We start from the raw sequence: 22,300 nt of genomic DNA on the forward strand, positions 1-22,300 counted from the left end.
TTTCATTTGTGCTTCTGTTTCCCAAGTGATGAGGCCTTTACCGTTGTAATCCCACACCACTTTGATCATGGGAACTGTCTTCTTTCTCATAGCTTTCTCTGACCGATCCACAATCCGAACCGGCAAGGTTTCCAAAGCCAGGTCCTTACCAACGTCAGCAGGAATCTCGGGCAAGACAATGTCTTGTTCAGACAAGCATTTCCGGAGTTTGGATACATGGAACACATTGTGGTATGCATCCATTGCTGATGGCAAGTCCAACTTGTATGCCACTGCACCCACTCTCTCTATGATCCGGAATGGACCCAAGTACCTAGGATCCAGTTTCTTTCGTCCAGAAACCCTGGTCCTACCCTTAAAGGTAATCATCTTGAGATACACCAGGTCATTGACCTCAAACTCAAGATGTTTCCTACGCTTTTCTGCATAGCTCTTTTGGCGGTCTTGCGCCTCTTTCATCTTCTCTTTGACCATCCTGATCTTCTCAGTGGTCTGTTCTACAATCTCAGGACCCAACATGCTACGCTCCCCCACTTGGGTCCAGTATAGGGGTGTCCTGCACGGCCTACCATACAAAGCCTCATATGGCGACATACCAATGCTTGTATGGAAGCTGTTGTTGTAAGCAAACTCCACTAAGGGTAAGTGTTTTTCCCAAGACTCTCCCCAGTCTAACACACACACCCTGAGCATATCCTCCAAGGTTTGGATTGTCCTTTCAGACTGCCCATCCGTCTGAGGATTATTTGATGTGCTCATATTCACTCTGGTTCCCAAGGCCTTTTGGAAAGCCTGCCAGAAATAAGATATAAATCTTAGATCCCTGTCCGAGACAATGCTTGCTGGAACACCATGCAACCTCACTACCTCGTCTAGGTACACTTGCACAATCCGGTCGACCCCCATCCCCTTTCTTGATAGGCAGGAAATGAGCCGACTTGGTCAGCCGATCAACCACAACCCATACTGCATCTTTCTTATTCCTGGTCGTGGGAAACCCAGTCACAAAATCCATTGTGATGTGATCCCATTTCCATTCTGGTATGGGTAGGTTCTGAAGTAGACCATTGGGAACCTGATGTTCTGCCTTCACCAGTTGACAAGTGGGACACTTAGCCACCCACTCTGCAACATCAGATTTCATCCTCACCCAATGGTAGTACCTTTTCAGATCCCTATACATCTTGTTCAGTCCAGGATGAACTGAAAACTTAGACTTATGAGCCTGTCTCATAATCTCTTCTTTGAGTTCCTTATCATTAGGAACACTGACCCTCCCATTGACCAAGATGGTACCATTGTCAGTTGTCTGGTACTCGGTCTTGTCATTGGCGGCTACCTTCTTTAGATTCTCATCCAGGCCCTGTGCTTGCCTGATCCTGGTCAGGAGATCGGCCTGGTTCACTGCCTCCAACCCCAATGGCTCATCTGAACCAACCAAGGTGTTGAGGTTCAAGGACCTGATCATCCCTTCCAGTTCATCCGCCTCCCTCTCAGATGACACTTCAGCCCTTCTGCGGCTCAAAGCATCAGCCACTAGGTTAGCTTTCCCAGGATGATAAGCTATGTCCAGATCATAATCTGCAACAAACTCCATCCACCTCCTCTGCCTTAAGTTTAACTCAGGCTGAGTGAATATGTACTTCAAGCTATTATGGTCTGTGAGTATTTGCACCCTGGCACCATAAAGATATGATCTCCATATCTTTAATGCAAATACTACTGCAGCCATCTCCAAATCATGGGTCGGATAGTTACCCTCATGCTTCCTTAACTGTCTGGAAGCATAGGCTATCACCTTCCCATGTTGTGTCAAAACACAACCAAGACCGGTTATGGATGCATCTGTATACACCACATTAGGCTGATCAGCCTCAGGCAACACCAGGACAGGTGCATTAGTCAACATGTTCTTGAGTGCTGCAAAACTTTTCGCACACTCCTCAGACCATGTGAACCTCACGTCCTTGCCTGTCAGCTTAGTCATAAGTTGAGCTATGCTCGAGAACCCCTTGACATATTTCCTGTAATAACCAGCCAACCCTAAGAAGCTTCTAACTTCCGTAGCATTCTTTGGCTGTGGCCATTCCTGGATACATTTGATCTTATCTTGATCCACTGAGACTCCTTTATCAGACACCACATGTCCAAGGAACCCAATGCTCTTCTGCCAGAAACTACACTTGCTTAGCTTAGCAAAGAGCTTCTGTTCTCTCAGGCGGCCCAACACCGCCCTAAGGTGTCTTTCATGGTCCTCCTTTGTCTTGGAATACACGAGTATATCATCAATGAAGATGATCACAAACTCGTCCAACTATTCCCTGAAGATGTCGTTCATCATCTTCATGAATGCAGCAGGTGCATTGGACAGTCCGAACGGCATAACCACAAACTCATAGTGGCCATACCTAGTTCGGAATGCTGTCTTCCTCACATCATCTGGTGCAATGGGGATCTGATGATACCCAGAGGCCAAGTCAATCTTGGAGAACCACTTGGCTCCACGGAGTTGATCCAACAACTCATCAATCATGGGTAAAGGGTACTTGTTCTTCACAGTCACCCTGTTCAAACCCCTATAATCAATGCACAACCTAAAGCTACCATCCTTTTTCTTAACAAATAGGACTGGTGCTCCCCAAGGTGATACACTAGGGCGTATGAACCCCTTCTCAAGCAACTCCTCAAGTTGCTTCTTCAGCTCTGCCATCTCAGCTGGTGCCATTCTATATGGACTTTTTGATAATGGGGCCGTTCCAGGTTCCAATTCAATGATGAATGGGTCAGCCCTATCAGGGGGAATGCCCTGTAGTGCCCCAAACACATCCTGAAATTCCCGAACCAACGGTATACCCTCTGGGTCACAGGCCCCTACAACCTCATCAGTGTAAATGGTAGCCAAAAAGGCCTCACAACCATTTCCAAGCATCCGTTCTACTTGGACTGCTGAAACCACCAAACTACAAGAGGTTGGCTTGATTCCTTGGTACTTAATCGGGGGTCCAAACTCGTTCTCAAGTTGCACCCTTCCCCGGTGACAATCTAGAGTTGCCCGATACTTTCCCAACCAGTCCATGCCCAAGATAACTTCATGATGCTTGAGGGGGACAACAATCAGATCTATAGGCATCGGCCTATCCAAGATCACCACAGGGATGTCCTTAACCAGACCGAGTGAGTTCATAACTTGCCCTCCGGCCGCACTCACTCGTTCAGGACCATCCCATGTTCCATACTGAAACAAACCTTTTCCTATCATACTTGGACTCACAAAACTATGTGTAGCTCCAGTATCAAATAATGTGTGTGTTTCCACACCACCAATACTTAAGGTCCCTACACAAGACCCATCAAAGTATATCTATCCATCCTAGGTTCATACCATGCAATTCTACTGGAATTGTCAAAGTAGTAGTCTAGAATGTTACCAGTGATCGCTTGGAAAGGCTGAGTCCCATCCACATCCTTGGATAGCTCATACACACGAGGTGTTGAGGTCTGGCCTCGTCCCTGGACTGGCCTGCTAGCCTCTCCACGTCCCTTACTTTGGTTGCCTTGCAACTTAGGGCAATCCCTGCGGTAGTGGCCCTTCTGGCCGCAGTGGTGACAGGTCCTGGACTCACCCAACGGGCTTGGACAATCCTTGGCTGAGTGATCCATCTTACCACATCGAGTACAGGCACCCATGGCCTTCCAGCACTCTCCACCGTGGTATCGACCACACTTAGGGCACTCTGACCTACCACTTGAGGTTTTACCCTCCTCGGTCGAGTCCCTCTTCCTCTTCTTGTCACCAGTCTGACCCGAGGATACCACCAAACTCTTCAGCTTCTGCTTACCCTCCTCGGTGAGGTTGGTCTCCAGCAAGGCCATCCTCTTAACCAACTCAGAAACCTTGTGGAACTTACAAACAGAACAGTAGGTTCGAAGTTCCACCCTTAGGCCTCGTATGAACCTTCGGACTTGAACCTTCTCATCATCCAGTTCTCTTCCCACATACCTCCTGAGTCGGTTTAACTCTTCTTCATACTCACCAACAGTCCTCCGTCCCTGAGTCAAGTCCAGGAACTTGGACTCCAAACAATCCCACGCCTCAGCAGGAAAGTACTTATGGTTGAACTCAACCTCAAAGTCAGCAAAGTGCTCAATGGTACCATTGGTACGCTTGTCCAAAGCTAACCACCAATTATGTGCATCTCCCTCCAGGAAGTGTACTGCTATGTCCTTCTGGTAATCCTCAGGACATCGTGTGGACTTGAAGTTTCGAACCAACCTGGTTCTCCACTCGTCCGCCTCCATAGGATCAACACTTCCAGCAAAGTGTTTGGTTCCCAACTTGGAGATATGCTCCAGCACCTTCAGGTAGTCCATACCATGCACTGGCCTGACCGGTGGGTCTATCTCAATCACCTCAGCCACACGGCTAGCACCAACATCAGCCACTCCAGCAGCAACCTGAACCGGGGGATTAGCCTGGCCCACGGACGAGTTCACCAATGGTGTGAACGCATGTGTCAAGGAGGCTATCTGAGCTCCCATGATCTGCATAGCCTCCACCAAGCCCCTTATGGTCGGCTCAATGACCTCCTCGGCACCAGTGACCCGAACATTGTTTACTTCAACATTCTGGCCACTCCCAGCACCAACGTTGGACGACCCAGTATCGTCTCCATGGACTTGCTCTTGCTGCTCGTCCACATTAGTTTCATTAACGTCAGTAGGAAGAGTTGGACCCACTGGAAGTCCGGTTGCATTGTCCACCTGCTCCACCAGAGCGGGTAGCACTGTGGTTGGAATGGTTCCAGCTGGTAACACTCCGGTCTGTTCAGCACCATCCTGCCCCACTGCTCCAGACGCTCCAGTTGCCTCCTTTCCTTAGGAGTTACAAACACAAACAAAAGGTTAGTCCACAACTGAACACACAACCTCAATCACTCCTAAGTTAATCAGTACAAAAGATTACTTAGAACCCAACAATCTCACCATGAGTCCAAACGGCCAAGTGTGTGGTGAACCAATAACCCAACAAATCCTAGAATCAAGAAGGCTCTGATACCAACTTGTAAGACCCGATCCTGGATTCCCCAATCCAACCAGACCGCGGCCTCACCAAACAATGCAACCAGTTTCATTTACATATTCAAGTTCAAGTGTTAAATAATTCTAAGTCTTTTTCAGAGTTTTGAGGTTCCAACATTCACACTTAAACAATCCAACATCGACTAGGGCAAATAGATATTTCATACATAATAACCAAGGTTCATACATCATTCATCATCCTAATAAATAGATCACACACTAGAATCGCATAAGTTCACAAGTTGCACAATAGGCTACAATAATTACACAATTTTCAGAATCAACCCAATCACCACACATCTTCCCATGGCCGCGGTCCTCATGGTGCTTTTCCCTTACCACGGTCCATTTCTGGTCCTGGATCCAACACAAACAAACACACAATCACAAGGTTAGATTACAAAACATGAATCAGTTCACATTGCATGGTCGGATCCAATCTAGTCAAGAACAATCATCAAAAATGTCAAATCTGACCCCTTTAAAAAGAGATCCAAATACCAAATAAAATTCATGATAAATCATGAAAATTCAGAAGAAAAATATTCCCATAATCAGATTCAAAAGAACCGGCTCAGATCATAGTGATCTCGGCCATGAACAGCCCACACAAGAACAAGGGCTTTCATGGGGATTTGATCAGGCCAAGGCCTTAAGATCGATAGATCCTTCCCTGTAATATCATAAAACAATCCATAGTACAATATATATGAAGAAAACAGAGTAGAAGAAGTCAGAGTAAGGAGTGGCCAATCGATCCAAACCGGCCAGACTCACACGGCCATCATCCGCGGTCTTGTCCGGTTACTCTTGGCCACACCTCTCACCTTAGGAGTTCGGTCTCCAGGGGCGACTTCCTTCTCTTTCTCCTTTGCCTTCTCCTTGTATTTCTGCCTCAAATCCATCCTCTTGATCACACGCCCAAACACACCAGGAACACTCGAGAACAATCTCTTGGATCAAATCGGCCAATCCAAGGTTTGTGTCTCTCTTTCTCTCTTGAATTTTCTCTGTGTTTCTCTCTGTGTGAAAGTGAGTAAAAATCGACCAGAATGGCAGAAATGAGAGAGAGAGGACGACTTAAACTGTCCCCAACCGCCTGGGCGAACAGTTACCAAAAATCACATCCCTTCTTCCCAAAACCGTCCCAAAACCGTCCCATAACCGCCCATTGGCGGTTTCTCCCCTTTTCTTCCTTTGACAAATCGATCACTGAGCCTCAGCTCACACTCTGGAAGCTTGCCCACTCCCTGTCCCAAGCCTAAGACCAATTTGGTCGAACCGTCCTGCACCCGGACCATCGGCTCGCCCAGTAACCGTCCCGGACTTGTCCACACTGATCCGAACCAGAACACACCGTTCACCGGATTGAGCTGACCTCCAGCTGTTCCCAGCTGAGTGAGCTAGTCCACCAGCTCCTGTGAGCTGAACAGATCATGGTGAACTGAATACCAGCTGAACCGAGCTGATTGAACTCAAACCAACACTCGTCCAGCTGCCTAAACACTCACTCAACTCCTTTACCCTTGTTTCCATCGTATCCTGGTTAAGCCTCAGCTGACTGATGCCCTTAACCATCATTCAGGGCCATGATACGCTTGTCTCAAGGTCTAATGACCTGACTGGTGCGTCTCCCCGCACCATGGCCCGTCCGGGCGATCCTATCTGGATCGGGGACATGACATGACCGCTCTTCATCAAGCTCCGTCTTCATCCGCTCCATGTACTGAACAATACTCGAGGAAGAAACAGAGAGCTGAGATGATGAGGTTGAGATAGCTTCAGAGGTACGACCGATACCATACCGACGACCCTTCTTAATAGGAACATTCTACAAAAGAAGAGTAGAAAGATTTTAAAATTTTATAAGAACTATAAATATAACATGTTAATATTCAAGCAGCTGGATTTGAAGTAACTGATCCAACATCTAACTGAAGAAGAAAATAAACTGACTCGGTTTCTGTTTTGCTATATATAAAAGTCACACAACCTTTAACTGAATTCAAACTGACAGTTCTACTGAAGTGAAACCAAACCTATATTAGGAGCTTGAGAACGAATCCTAAAATTCTAAGTTATAGGCTGGAGAAAAAAAAAAAACAATGACCACATAAAGTAGACATACCTCGAGAACCAGTTGGTTGATCTCTTCGCGGGACATCATGTTAGAAGCTGTAGATCCATCATTCGCAGACAACTGATGAGACTGCTGAAGTTGTGCTTCTTTGTCCTCCTTCAGCTTACTCAGAGTTGCCAACAGCTCTCTCGCAACAGGATCTTGCACCTCACCGGTTTGTTTATTGGTGTGCATATCCCTCATCAATTCTAACCAATCTGGTGGCACACCACCCCTTTCAGCAGTCTTCCAATAAACACACAAATGATATAAGAGTATCAGTTCAATGTATATGATGAAATTAATAAAGTTGAAAAAAAATACCTCTTACCATTTCTATCTCACGTTCCTCTCGTGTCTTAGCACCACCATTGTGTACTGCTTCACCTTTTCCACCACGCTTGCTTCTTCAATTAACAGAATTGGTAGCTGCAATATGTGCAGTAGCATCGAGCTGCCAATAGGCTTTAAACCCGTCCCACACATCTTGATTCAGACATATGGGTTTATCCTTCTTCAGCCTCCACTTTTTCTTCCACTCAGTCACGTTGCTCGTGTACTGCTTTCTAGCCTGCAAATTAAAGGCTGTCCGCACATCATTGGTGAAAGCAGGGTCCCAGTTCCAATCTTGCTGCAATGAACATGCAAACACAACAAACATATGCATAAGTCGAAATTAATATGTAACCAAGCGGACATTTACATTACAAAAAGACATTACCGCAAATGAACGGAGCCACATCTTCTGAATTTCTAATGGAACATGTGCATACGTCGGATAAGGCAACTCAAGGAGACTGTGAAATCATTTCAAAATCGACTTGCAAATTGCATTGCGATTTCTTCGCCTAAACCTATAAACAATGAATACATAAGCACATAGCAAAATAGAAATGATTAGATTAAGAGTTAAAAATTTACCAGCTAGTATTTGGTTCTCCATTTGGGCTCAGCTTAGGAAGCAACTCTCGTCCTGGTGCCACCAACAACTCGTTCAGTAACCTATCCTCGATGATTGATGCTGGCTGTGGCTGAGGGACACTTGTTCCTTGTGCAGCCGGGGAACCCAGACCAGCAGATGAGGAAGATGGAAAAGAACCGGCGAGAAAATCCGCATAAGACCTCGAGTTAAAAAACAAATTAACACTTAGAACAAGAAATGAAATGTTTTTGACAGAGAGTTAACAACATAACCGATCAAAATCTATGTACTTTTAGAGTTTTAATTCCCACAACCTATAAGAAGCTATCAACATCATACACAAAAAATCATTTGACAAAATCAAAACCGATGATTCATTCACACGAAGCAGACCAAGAATCTATCAAAATCATAGACGGGAATTTTTTCCATAATCAAAACCGATAATCAAGCATTCAGACGAAGCAGGACAAGAAGCTATCAACATCATAACGAGAAATCATTTGCCCTAAAACCTAAACTAAACAAACGAAACTCATAAAACTTACATCTTTCAGCTGAGATTTTCGAGAGAGAGAGAGGGAGAGAGATGGGAATGAAGGGACGGCGAGATCGACGGAGAACGGCGGGGGAGAGCGACGGAGAACGGCGGGGGAGAGCGACGGAGAACGGCGGGGGAGAGCGACGCAGAATGGAGGGGGAGATCGACGGGGATGAATCAAGGAGGCGATTTCGTCGAGAGGGGGAGGATACGGATTAGGGTTAATGCGTTTCTGGATTTATATATAACGCTTTCCGACAGCCATAATGGTTGGAAATTGGTCAGAACATTTCGACCGAAGCCAGTCAGAAATCCGTCGGAAATTGAATATTTTTAAAAAAAAAAAAATCCGCTTTGAATCATTCATTAAAATAAAATAAAGCATATGAAAAATATTTTATTTAAAAGTACTCAAACTTACTAAAAATATTTTCTCTTAAATATTACAAAATATATAATATCTTTCTAACTTATAAAAGTTTTTAAAAAATATTGAAGATTTTGTTTTTAAAAAAAAATCCGCTTTGAAACATTCATTAAAATAAAATAAAACATATGAAAAACATTTCTAAAAAGTACTCAGACTTACTAAAAAATATTTTCTCTTAAACATTACAAAATATATATATCTTTCTAACTTATAAAAGTTTTAATTAATCCGAATTAGATGAATATTCTGAAGAAACCGAGTCTTCGTTGAATTCTCTTTCTCCGACTCCGAATCTGAGAATACTTCGTTGTCACCTACACCAGTAAAATCAACAACAAGATCGATTTCGCTTCCATCAACATGAAGATCACCTATGGCACTGCTCGAGGATTGTTGCATCGCAGCCGTATCCGAAACTCCTTCCAATTTCCTCCGTGGAGTTATATGGGTCACGGTGACCCAAGGTCTTGTTTATTCCTCACACGAGGATACCGAATATAAGTTACTTGATCAGCTTGTGAAGCCAGAATGAACGGATCATAGTTTGCAAGACTTCTTCTGGAATGAACTGATGTTACTCCAAACTCGTCAATTCGTACACCATATCCAACGATCGGGTTGTACCAATCAGCAAAGAAGGCAACACACCTCAAATTAAGGATCCCCGGATAGTGAATCTCCAATATCTCACGCAAAATACCATAGTAGATTACTTCGCCAGATCTAGCAGATATACCATGATTTATAGTTGGCTGCGTAGTGTTTTCGCTGAAAATCTTAAAAGCATATCCACGCGTGCAATACATCGGGTACGACACAGCACAAATTTGGGACCAAGGGCCAACTCCTCTAACCATGGCTGAATAGGATCTCCTCTAGACAAGAGAAACCTTACCTGCATAGTAGTCACAAATTTAAGTAATGCACCATGTACAAAAGATCAAAAATTCAGAAGTAATAGAGAATAGATTTGAAAAACTTACATAGAATTTTAGCCAATTTACAAACTCGTTTTCTTTTAGTGCAGAAAGCTGATCTTCAGTGTAATTAGGATATGCACCCCTTATTTGCTCCATGTAAATCCTGCCATTGAAATCATAATTAGTTACAAATTTATTTACAAAATAGGATTCTTAATATATCATACTAAAACATAACTACCTTTCGTATGTCATTACTTCTTCGCAGTTTGCTAAAATGTACTTATGTAAGTGCATGTGCTCTTGTTCGGTGAGTCTTCTACTTTTTCCTTTTCCACTTAATCGACCAATTTGGGAAAATATGGTAGGCACCTCGACGGGATAAACTGTTCTCTGCCCTCCATCATCATGTCTTGATGGTTTTCGACTTTTAGTTTGTACTTCTGGGGCAAAATAGTAAGCAGCGAACTGGGATGTTTCCTCATTGATGCTTTGTGAAACAATAGAACCCTCAACTCGGCTTAAATTTTTCACTTTCTGCTTGAAATGATACATAGAACGCTCAACCAGGTACATCCATCGATATTGAACCGGGCCCCCAAGTTCTGCTTCTCGAGCGAGATGGATTGGAAGATGCTCCATAACATCAAAAAAGGAAGGTGGAAAAATCTTCTCGAGATTGGATTGGATTATCGGAATCATTTCTTTCAAGTTTCTAATTCCATCTGCTGTTAATGATCTCGGGCACAAATCTCGAAAGAAAGCTGCTATTCCTGTAACAAAGAAAAAATTATGTTAGATATGAAAAGATACTATGTAACAGGTGAAGAAGTTATTAAATACTAAATTTACCTGCTATTGCTTCATGTACATGTTTTGGAAGAAGACCAGCGAAGCAAAATGGGAGAAGACGCTGCATCATGACATGACAATCATGACTTTTCAAACCAGAAAACTTTCCTTCTTCGCGATTAACACAGTTCCTTAGATTTGACGCATATCCATCTGGGAATTTGACGCTATCTATAATCCATTCGAAGAACTCTTGCTTTGCAGCTGCATCTAACCGATAAATAGGCATTGGAAGTCTTCCTCTCCCATCCACGTGAGAGATTCCCGGGCACATATATCTGGCAAGTCTAATCTGGACTTCAGGTTGTCTTTCGTCTTTCCTTGACATTGAGAATGGTATTCATGATGTTGTCAAATATATTCTTCTCTATATGCATCACATCTAAATTATGCCTAAGTAGATGGTTCTCCCAATACGGCAACTTCCAAAAATACTTTCTTGTGCCAGTTGTGATGTTCGCCATATCCATAAACTGGATCATGCCCATTTCCCCCACATTTAGCTGTCGATTCCACACCAAAATCTCTGAGTTGAGTCAGGATAGATTTTCCATCTATTTCTGGTGGCGGACCATCAAACACTTTTTGTTCTTAGTAAACAAAGTGGTGCTTTTTCGATACGGATGGTCATGGGGTAGATATCGTCTATGACAATCAAACCAACATGTCTTCCTTCCATTCTTCAGTTGAAACGCATCTGTGTTATCTTGACAGTAGGGACACGCTAATCTTCCATGTGTTGTCCATCCAGATAACATTCCGTATGCGGGAAAGTCACTTATGGTCCACATAAGCACTGCACGCATTATAAAATTCTGCCTAGCAGATATATCATACACTTCAACTCCTTCGGCCCATAGCATTTTCAACTCATGAATCAATGGTTGCAAATAGACATCAAGGGATCTTTTAGGATGTGCAGGACCAGGAACTAGAATTGTGAGAAAGAGAAACTCTCGTTTCATGCACAATGATGGAGGTAAATTGTATGGTGTTACAATAACTGGCCAAAGAGAATATTGTCTCCCATGGCTTCCGAACGGGTTGAATCCATCCGTACTTAATCCAAGGTAAACATTTCTTCTCTAGATGCAAAACTAGGATACACTGACTGAAAATGTTGCGTCTGATGGATGAGCAATTTCTCCGTTGCTGTTGTGTTCACCATGCCATCTAAACCATCATATAACCATTTGAACAGTTCCTATATGTTCATCTAAGCCACCTTGTTGTCCTCCTACTCCCCCCCCCCCCCATGTTATTTTCTTCACTAGCAATATCGAAATTCACCATAAATCAGTTTCACCATGCGAATACCAAACTTTATAACCCGCCATAAATCCTCTACTATATAAGTGCTTCCATACACCACTAACTGTACCAAATCTACGATTTTGACAAATTGGAAAAGGACAGTACATCTTACCCGTTTCCAAAGTCCTCGGCTGGCTGATGCAAATGACATGAATTGTTGAAGACCTTCCGCAAATTCTTCTGTCAAAAGTCCAGTAGATGGATCTTGATGATTGTGATCCATCCAAGACCTAAAATATTCATTAAGATTTGAGGAAGACATTTTGTATTGTAGAGAATTTTTTTTAGAGATGAATCTGTGAATGAGCCAGGACCGGCGTCGTGATATTTAAAGAAACATTTCTGACCACTTTTAACCGTTTCTGACCGATTTCCAAAGGCTATAAAAACGTTCGAATTTTGGTTAGAAATCCTTTGGAATTTCTGACCGATATCCGACGACAACGTTCGGTCGGACATTTCCGACAGATTTCCGACAGATTTCGGACGGATGATGATATTCTAAATTATTTCGTCGGAAAACGGTCGGAAATTTCTGACCGTTTTCTGTCGACTATGTAGCCGTCGGAAAGTTCTGACCATATCAGATTTCTGTTGGAAATCTGTCGGAAATTTCCGACCAAAAAATATCGGTCGGAATCTCGGTCAGAAAAGACTTTCTTTCTTGTAGTGGTATAACGCTGCGTCTGTCGAAGAGAGTTGCATTTCACTGTTCCGGAGGTTACCGAACGATCATCCTTTCATCAATCCTCTTGCTCCGTTCCCCGAGGACATCATTGTGGTGAGGGATCTTCTTAGGAATGGTCCCTTCTTTTGGACTTCCTTTACGCCGAAGAGGATTCAGAAGGCACTGAGGTTCGTGCATCCTGGTCCTGCCTCGGTTGCGGACGCAGGAAGCGACTCCGAACCTGACGACCAGGATCCCGTTGTAGCTCCAGCAGCTATGCCGGAGTCGAGCTCTTGGAAGGGAAATGATATCGACCTTGGCGACATAAATTTTTTGATGGATGATTCTATGCTTCCAGGATGGGATCCGAACCTTGCTTATGGCGACGGGAGTGGCTCGAGCGAGGTCCCTATTCCGGATTTTGATGATTCCTTTGCTGGTCTGCCACCGGGTTTTGATGCTCCTCCACCTGCGAAAGAGTCGGCAAGGCCGAAAGTCATCGCGGAAGGGTCCCGAATCATCAATGGGGTATGATTTTTTCGAAAATATTTGTGATCGCCTAGGATCCTTTTATGCTTACAATGCGTTAACTGGTTTCGCAGGGCCTCAACTTGCTTGGCTCGGCCATTGAAGCGAGCCATAGGGAGGCAATGGTCTATTGTTTTAAAGCGGAGAAAGCAGAACGAGATCTCGCTTGCGTGCAAGGCAAGATGTTGGAGTGAGAAGCGCAACTTACTCGTGATCATGCGCGGGCTGTCCGTAAGGCGGAAAGGAAAGGGAAACGAGAAATCGTCGAGGTGATGAAGACTCGTGCCTCTCAATTCCAGGATGAGTATGGGAACCTCAAGAACGCCTTTACCTCGGTGGGTGATTTCCGTGAGTGCCGCGGTTCAGTCGAAAGTCTTTGGAGGACGTAAGCCGATGACTATGTGTTCCAGGAGGAAATGAGCTTGATGAAGAGCGGCATGAATGAACGAACGTGCCCACGCTGAGGCGCTCATCCCTTCAATCGATGAGCGGATTCAAGGGTTCTGGGATTCCATCCCGGTTTCCCCTGATACCGAGGAGGTTCCGACCGGGTTTCCTGACGGTGGCGAAGAAGTGGATCATCCCGCGGATGCGTTCGGTGCTTCGTTGTCCGGGGACTTTGACTTTGGATTATGAGAGGTGGAGTAGTTATCGAAAGAAAGATGCTCGTCTGTATTTTATGTCTGTGGCCGAGTGTGGCCGAGAGATTTGTATGGGCCTATTTTGGCCATTTTTATTGTTTATCGGGACTGGCCGTTGGTGGCTTTGAATCCCCTTACCGCTTTACGGGGTTATTTATATGATGAATGTTCCGTTTCGAATTTTCCTGACTAGGGTCGAAGTAAATATGAGTTGTCGTCTCGCATTTAATTCCGATTAGACGTTCGAGTTGTTTTCGTGATTCTCGTAAAAAATTACCTATCTTTACGATTTTGGAACATCGAGATGCGAACGGAGAGACATGGTTTTAGGATCTCGAATCTTTTAGATATCATGTCTTGAGATGTTTGAGACCAGAGCGTTGGGTTTAGGGCAAGACCTAGGTTTACTTTCGGTAAGGTTTGTGCGGTGACTAGCCGGCTATCATTTTCCTGTTGCGATTTCTTCCTGACTCGTACCGATTTAAAGTCCGCAATAGGTTCTCGGCTTATATGACTTGTATTGTACGAATCGAGCATCTTCTCAGAGTTAACTGGAAGCGCTGGACCAAAATTTCGGATTTTTGTTGTAGCGCTCTTTCGTCCTTGTGTTGGACGTTTTTGAAGATCAAAGAATGATCGAATTGCGTTTGTTTAAGACGGCTGGCGTGTTCGTCGGGGCCAATCGACGAACGGGGTGTAAGGTTTTTGGTGGTCGCGTTCGGACAATTTGTTCGTATTATCTTCGAATTTTAACTTTGCGACGTCTCGCAGTTGTTTCGAAGATTATACATGTATCTTTGAATGTTTGAAAGATGATAATTTTACGAATTTTGGGCCGGATGAGGCCGTAGACAAGAGTCTTAATGTTTCCAGGCGTTTCCTGAAAGTTTCTTGTGTTTAACTGACTCGTAAACGTTTTTCGATAAAGCGGAGCAACGTATATTGCAGTAAAAGTTTTTGAAGTTTCTAAAAACTCGATTATAATGATGAAGATTTTTCTAAGTGGGAGTATACGAGTATACGCACCCACTCCCCCCCCCCCTTTTTAGAGAGGGGGATAGCTGAACTCGTCTTTTGATGAGCTGCCTACGTAGATCAAGCCATCTCGTAGTTCTGTTTCATGGTGAGTGTTTTTACTCGGCGGTAGATGTCGCGATGTCCGCCTTGACCATGTCGATCTGGCTGGGTTAACGCTATTTTCCGGATGTCCGGTGAGTTGAGTTGTAGCGTGGACTTCGAACTCGTGATGAGTTTCGACGTCCGATGCGTTTGCGTCGGCATATGATTTTAATTCGTCTTTCCTTGGGGCGTTTTTGGCCGAAGATCGATCTATCTTCGTGCGCTTGCCGTTTGCAGCTGCAGAAGTCGTGATTTGCCTTAACTTGTGCTCTGCGAGGAAGCATAGCCGCGACTGTTTTTGGCATCCCCAGATAGCCGCGACTCCGCTTGTGGTTGGGAATTTGAGACCCAGGTGGTAGGTCGACGAAACTGCCTGCATGGCGTTGAGCAATGGGGTTCCCATGATCACGTTGTAGATAGCGGGATGATCGACTACCGCGAACTCGATGATTTTCGTGATCTCCTTGGCCATGACTGGCAACTGGATTGATCCAAGAGTCATCGATACTTTGCCTGAAAAACCCGTGAGTGGTTTTGGTGTCGGAAATACTTCTCCGAGTTTGATGCTCATCCGCTTGAGAGTGTCGCGGAAGATTACGTTGACCGTGCTTCCCATGTCGACGAGTACCCTTCCGACTTCTAAATCTCATATGACGAGATCTATGACGAGCGGGTCGCAGTGAGGTTGATTGATGCCGCCGGCTTCTTCCTTTGTGAAGGTGATCGAGCAATTTTGGCCATCTCAGGGAGGAGACCATGTAGGCCAATTTGCACTCGACTCTGCCTTATGTTGGTAAGCCTTGATGGCCGACACAGTATCGCCGCAGTATTGTGATCCTTCGATGATCATGTTGACTCTGCGATGATTGTTATCGTTCCCCTTGTCGTCCGGCCTCCTACCGCGTTTATCTCCAGGCTGGTTTCGTTGGGGATTTTTCAGCGCGGCGGATTCCTGTCCATCTTTGGAGGGCGATCAGAATCAAGGATGAGATCCTTGACGCTAGTTACTTCCGAGAGCTCTCCAGCTAGTAGCTTCGCGGCCAGTCTTGCTCCCAAGACTTGGCAGTTGGTCGTGGAGTGTCCTCGGGACTGGTGGAACTCGCAGTAGGTGTTTTCGTCGTACCCTTGATTGCGAGTCCACGTGTTGCCCGTGGTTCGGCCTTGATCCGAATTGATCGCGTAATTATGCGCCCCTTGGAGATCTTCCCCCTCGTGATGAAGTATTTGTCGTTACGAGAGTTCTTCTTTCTCCCTTTTGGATCCACGTCCTTCGAAGATGGTCTTGCCGACTTATGTTTTTGCGATAAGACTTTAGTTTCTTCCTCGACTATGATGTAGTCCGTTACTTTGTGGAGGGCATCCTGGATCGTTCGCGGTTTGTCGAGAGTTATCCACTTTCTGAATTTCGACTTGTACCAGAGCGTCTTTCTCAGCGCGTCGATGGCCACTTTGTCGCTTATCCCGCTGACCCTTGACATTATCAGCTTGAACCGACTGATAAACTCGGAGGGGTTCGTCTTCCCTCTGGGAGAGACTCCAGAGGTCAACATCGGAAGTTTCTCTGTCAATGAATACAGAGTATTGTTTGAGAAATTCCGATGCAACTGTCGGAAACTCCCGATGGGTTACGATGAAGGCGTGCGAACCATTCAAGTGCTGCTCCTTCCAGGTTTTCAACGAACAGGCGGCAGTAGTAGCGGGATCCTTTTCGCCGTCCTTCAGTCTAGCTCTTCCCATCGCGATGTGGAAAGCCTGAAGGTGCGCTTTTGGATCGGCCGTACCATCGTACTTTGGTACTTTGATTTTTCCCGGATCAGACACCCTCATGTCCGAAATGCGACTGGTAAATGGGGTCTTCCGAGCTCCTTCCAGCAGTCGATCGATTTCGGGGACAGCACTAGTAGCATGATGGATTTGAGACTTTACGGCCCTCACTTCTGCCGAAGTCTTGGTGATGTAGTCGCGAAGATCGCGGATATCCGATGTCTCGTCAGTAGATTTCCGAGCCTGTCGGCGTTTACTGCGAGTGAGCTCGGTTTGCCTTTCAGCCAGCTCCTCTTGTTCGTTTCAATAGGCGATTTCTTCTTCTTCTTCCGTCTTTGGTTTTTCGAATGGGGAGCCTTCCCGAGCAGATCGGCTCCTGGTCCTTCTTGGATGTCTGTCGACGTCCTCGTCGGTGTCGTTGGAGACATCGCTAGGATCCAGGTCAATGCGTTCGGCTTCATTATCCTCCGAGTCCTTTGCAGGGGGCGGAGATCAGGGATTTCGAGGGTTATTTCGCTTTTCGATGGGGAGGCGCGACTCCTGATCTGTCGAGTGGGGTAGCGAAGTTGAGCCTCTTCCCGCGGATTTTGGTGGTTCCGCGGGGATGGATTGCTTGGGTCCTTGCCCTTAAGGTTTCAACCTGTTTGGTCAAGGTATTCACGAGCTTATCCTGTTCTTCCGACCTTTTCTCATAGGTGGCGAACATCTTTTAAACTCCTTGAGCGTCGCGCGGCGTTGGCTTGTGCGTTGGCCGCGGATACGTCTGCTGCTGGAGTGTGGAGATCGGTGCCGCTACCTCGTTAAGGGGAGTCTGCACGTTATCCGCGTCGTTAGTTGACATGTCTGATTGATCGTGATGTGGCTTTTGCGGGTTAGATTGATCCGTACTCCCTCTCCTTCTAGCGCCAAACTGTGGGGACAGAAATTCGCACTGTCGATTTCCGTTTAAATAAGGAAACTAGGAAAACCCTAATTTCCCAGAGGACCCGGATATCTGCTAATTACCACACGTCAAGCAATCAGAACACGAGAATAACAACGATAAAGTATAAGAAATCGAAGAAGAGAGCAAAGAAGATCTTATTTCCGAATTTGCGTATGAGCGTTTACAACAAGGTATAGGCCTGGGCTCGAGAGCTGTCGGCGAGATTCCTAGTTCTAGCAACCCTAAGACGGCTAAACCTAATTGAGTCGCAGCTCGAAATAACAAAAACGGAAAAATGCCTAAATTGCTCTAAGTGCTAAGTTTGCTCTGAAAAAGTTATCCTCCATGCTCCTCGCGCAGGACTCCTTATATACTAGCTCCAAGGTAGGTTTACGCTTTTACTCTTCTGCCTTTAAGCCGTCATAGCATAAAAATGGAGATATTCCATTTTTCCCGATCTTCACAATTATTTTCAAAACTTCCGTATTTATCCGCGGAAACTTGACATTTATCCTTCCTTGTGGACCAAGCATAAACCGTGCTCTGGTTTACGGGCTTTTGGTTAAGAAATCATAGGATGGGCCTCGAGTCGTGTTTTAGGTCCCTTTGGGCCGTCTTCCAACTCGACACGTTTACTATGAGTTCTTTTGATAAAGAATGAACTTTCCGCGGTTTTTAATTCGCAAAGTCTGATCGATGATTTAGAATAGCATAAAGCATGGACTGAGCTTGCTACGGTCTTCGGGTATTGGGAGATGGCATTGAAGGTTTGACGAGAATGCATGGACTGGTGTTGTATCGATGTTCGGAAGAGCTCGATCGCTATGCAACGACCGAACTTTGGCTCAAGCCCGCTCGCTACATAGCGACCGAGCTTTGGCTCGAACTCGGTCGCTATGTAGAGACCAAGCTTTGGCTCGAGCTCGGTCGCTACGTAGCGCAAGCGGGACGAGCGTCGGTCGCTACGTAGCGACCGAGCGGGACAAGCGCTCGGTCGCTACGTAGCGACCGAGCTTTGGCTCGAGCTCGTTCTATGTAGCGACCGAGCGAGACGAGCGCTCGGTCGCTACGTAGCGGCCGAGCTTGCCGAGCTCGGTCGCTACGTAGCGACCGAGCGGGACGCGTGCTCGGTCGCTACGTAGCGACCGAGCGGGACGATTGCTTGAGCTTGGTCGCTATGTAGCGACCGAGCGGGTCGGATGTTCGGTCGCTTCGTAGCGACCGGCATCGGCTCGGACTTGGTTGCTACGTAGCGACCGGACAGCGTGTATGTGCGGTAGTTACGCAACGACCGAGCTTCGTTCGTTTGCTTTTGAATTTTCAAGGATACTTCTTCGTAAAAACTTCGTATTGGTTATTATTTTTTTACAAAAATTTTATCTTTATTTTTACTATCACTTTCGGAAATACGATCTCCGAGGATTTTCGGGTGGTAATTCCATCGTGACCGTTTTAGACCCCAACACTGACCTGACTGGTGCGTCTCCTCACACTAAAGTCTGTCCGGACGATCCTATCCAGGATCGGGGACATGACAGAACTTAGAATGGATTAGATGATTAGAAAAGGGGGGTCTTATGTAGGGACCCTATGTATTGGTGGTGTGGAAACACACGTACTGTTTGATACTGGAGCTACACACAGCTTTATGAGCCCAGATATGATCAGAAAAGGGTTGTTCCAGATGGGAACAGAGGATGATCCTTGCATAGTGAATGCAGCCGGTGGGCAAGTAATGCATTCATTAGGGCGAGTAAAGGATATCCCAATAGTGATCCAGGATAGAGTTATGCCTATGGATCTGGTTGTGGTCTGCCTTAAGAATCATGAGGTGATATTAGGCATGGACTGGCTTGGAAAGAACCGGGCCACTCTGGACTGTCACAGAGGAAGGGGTGCAGTTTGAGAGTGGGTGTGGACCCCCGATCAGGTTCCAAGGTATTCGTCCGACCTCTGGATGCTTAGTGATATCAGCAGTCCAAGTGGAACGGATGCTTGAGAAGGGTTGTGAGGCCTTTTTGGTCACAATCGCCACTAAGGAGGTTGTAGGGGCTGGTGACCCTGTAACATCCCAGATCCTGAATAGGATCATTGGGACGGCCATGGTTCGAGCAAACGTACTAGTCAGTCTAAGGACATCAAGACAAGCGTTCCATGGCCAGATAAGAAGGTTAAGGACGTAAGGAAACTTAGACTTAACCTTATACAAGTCGAGAGTCAGCTAGGAAGAGTAAGACGGTAGCTGGACGGATGGAACAAGTAGCTCGACCAGCTCAACGGAGTTAGGCTAAGCTCACTCCAGCTCGGCCACTACTAAGTCAGCTCCACTAGCTGAACTACTAGCTCACTCAGCTGAGGCAGCTGGGAGTCAGCTCATCTCAGCTGGACGGACTGTTCGTGTTTCGGTCCGATGGTCCGGGTCCGGGCTGGTGGCAGGCCATGGGGGTCTGGCCATGAGGCCATGGACCGTTTGGGCATGGGACAAGGCCGTGGGCTAAGTCCAGAGGGATTGGGTAAGGCCTTGGGCCTCTGTCCGACCCAAACCCATGCGGTATTGGCGAAGGGACGCATGCGGCCGAGAGGGTGTAACCCTTGGCCGATTGTGCCCATCCGCTGGCCAGTCATGCCTGTTCGTGGGGCAAGACTTACCCCCTCGTATTCTATAAATATGGGGTCCACTCTGTCGATTTCATTCATCCAATCTAGAGTAAATACTCAGAGAAAAATATAGAAAGAAAGAAAGAGAGAGAGAGAGTTTTCGGCCAAAGCAAGGCCGATTGTGTGTGGTGGGTTAGGTTTCCGGCGATCTGATCGTTTGTGAGGCAACCTCCGATCAAGTATGGGAGACCGAGAGGAGAAGAGAAGAGCATGGAGAACCCTGACACAGTTCAGAAGGTACGTGGTGGGCTATGGCTCCATCAGACCGAACAGACGGTCCTTGTGATCGCACCGCGGCTCTGGTCGGTCCATTAGACCTAACCGCTTCTCCTCTTCTTGTTTCTATCCGGCCCTTTCTCTTCTTTCTGATTATACACGAAGGGTTGTGTTGGTCAGTCCAAGGGACACGTCCCTAGACTTGGTCGGTCATAACCAAACCGCTAACCTAGACGCTGGTCGGTTAGACGGTCGGTTCGAATCGCACCATAGACTGGGCGGTTGGGCTAAACGTTTGGTCATGTCCCAAGAGGCACGAGTGGCCAGAGGTCACGAGTTACCAAGGGTTGTGAGGTACCAAAGGTCACGAGTTCCAAAGGTTGTGAGTTGCCAAAGGGTGTAAGTAACCAAGGGTTACGGACGCCAAGAGGTACGAGGACCAAGAGGTACGAGGACCAAGAGGTACCAAGGACCAAAGGGGTGCATGTTCCAAATGGTGCCTGTTGAGACAGGTCGTGTCCGTTCCTTAGGGATCAGACCATGTCTTGTCCGTCGAGATAAGTACACGGTTTGTCTAAGCCAGGGTAAGAGTCGAAAGGTCTGATCGGCCGTTTGGCCTAACCGGATTGGGCGTGAGGCTTACTCATCCGTTGGATCCAGGCCCAAGGCGGATCAGGTAAGGAAGTCCGTTGGGCCTTTGATCTGGACTTCATCTAGGCCGGTCGCACCTAGATTCTATCTGGATGGACGGATTGGTCTTCGGGACGATCCGGACTGTTTGTGTGTTCTGTTTATCTATTCTGGACTGTCTATCTGATTCTAAGTCAAAGGGTGGTTGGTTGAATGACTTAGGATTCGGTAGGCAGGTTCATATCTTTTGATAAGTATAATGTCCGAGGTTTATCTATGTTCTAGGAACCAAGCCAAGCATTGTAGAATCGACCAGTTCTATTCTCGATTAAGATTAATGCTTATCTGGTTGTGGTTTCAGGAACTAAGGATGGTTCTGGTCAAGCCAAGGAGCCGTGAAGGCTCGGTCAGTGAGAGGCTGTGTAACGTGTGGTTAGATGATGCTAGGGATGAACTAGTGATTGTCTATGAAACGATTAAGAAGTTGTGGTTTTATAGTTTCTAAGTAATGCATTTTATATAAATTTATATTTCGCTGTGCTATCTGTTCAATTGTTTTAGAACCTCAGATTCGAACATGGCTTAGTAAATGAAAGACTTAAAATGAATCAAACAAGCAAAGGATTGATTAAGTAGCAAACGGGTCCAGTTTCGTCGAGAGGCCGGATTCGGGTGTTACAAGTTGGTATCAGAGCATGCTTGATTCTAGGATAGTTGGGTTATGTAGTCCACACACACGCAGCTAGCTGATTCAGTCTCATGGTGAGGTTTGATAGGTAGGTCTAGGGATTAATTGTCTCGGTTATGTTATGTATATGTTGTACTAACAATGTCTGAATCCTTAGGGGGAAAAGCAAATCGGGAAAGACCCAAAGGAATAAGAAAATGGCCGGTCAGTCAAGTCAAGCGGCCGCGGATGGATCTAATACGTCCGGGTTACCAACGAGCCGGCTGTGACTAACACCGGGGATGTGT

General features: G+C 46.0%; 1 long non-coding RNA gene across 1 annotated transcript; it reads right to left on the reverse strand.

Moving 5' to 3' along the window:
- Positions 1-7,246: 7,246 nt before the first annotated feature.
- Positions 7,247-8,717, reverse strand: LOC125597839. The gene is made up of 3 exons (XR_007331990.1): positions 7,920-8,717; positions 7,530-7,829; positions 7,247-7,444 (listed from the first exon to the last, which is right to left on the reverse strand). It is a non-coding gene; the product is annotated as an uncharacterized LOC125597839 (long non-coding RNA).
- Positions 8,718-22,300: the final 13,583 nt, after the last annotated feature.

Source organism: Brassica napus, unplaced genomic scaffold, assembly GCF_020379485.1.
Source record: "Brassica napus cultivar Da-Ae unplaced genomic scaffold, Da-Ae ScsIHWf_1551;HRSCAF=2154, whole genome shotgun sequence".
Classification (NCBI taxonomy): domain Eukaryota; kingdom Viridiplantae; phylum Streptophyta; class Magnoliopsida; order Brassicales; family Brassicaceae; genus Brassica; species Brassica napus.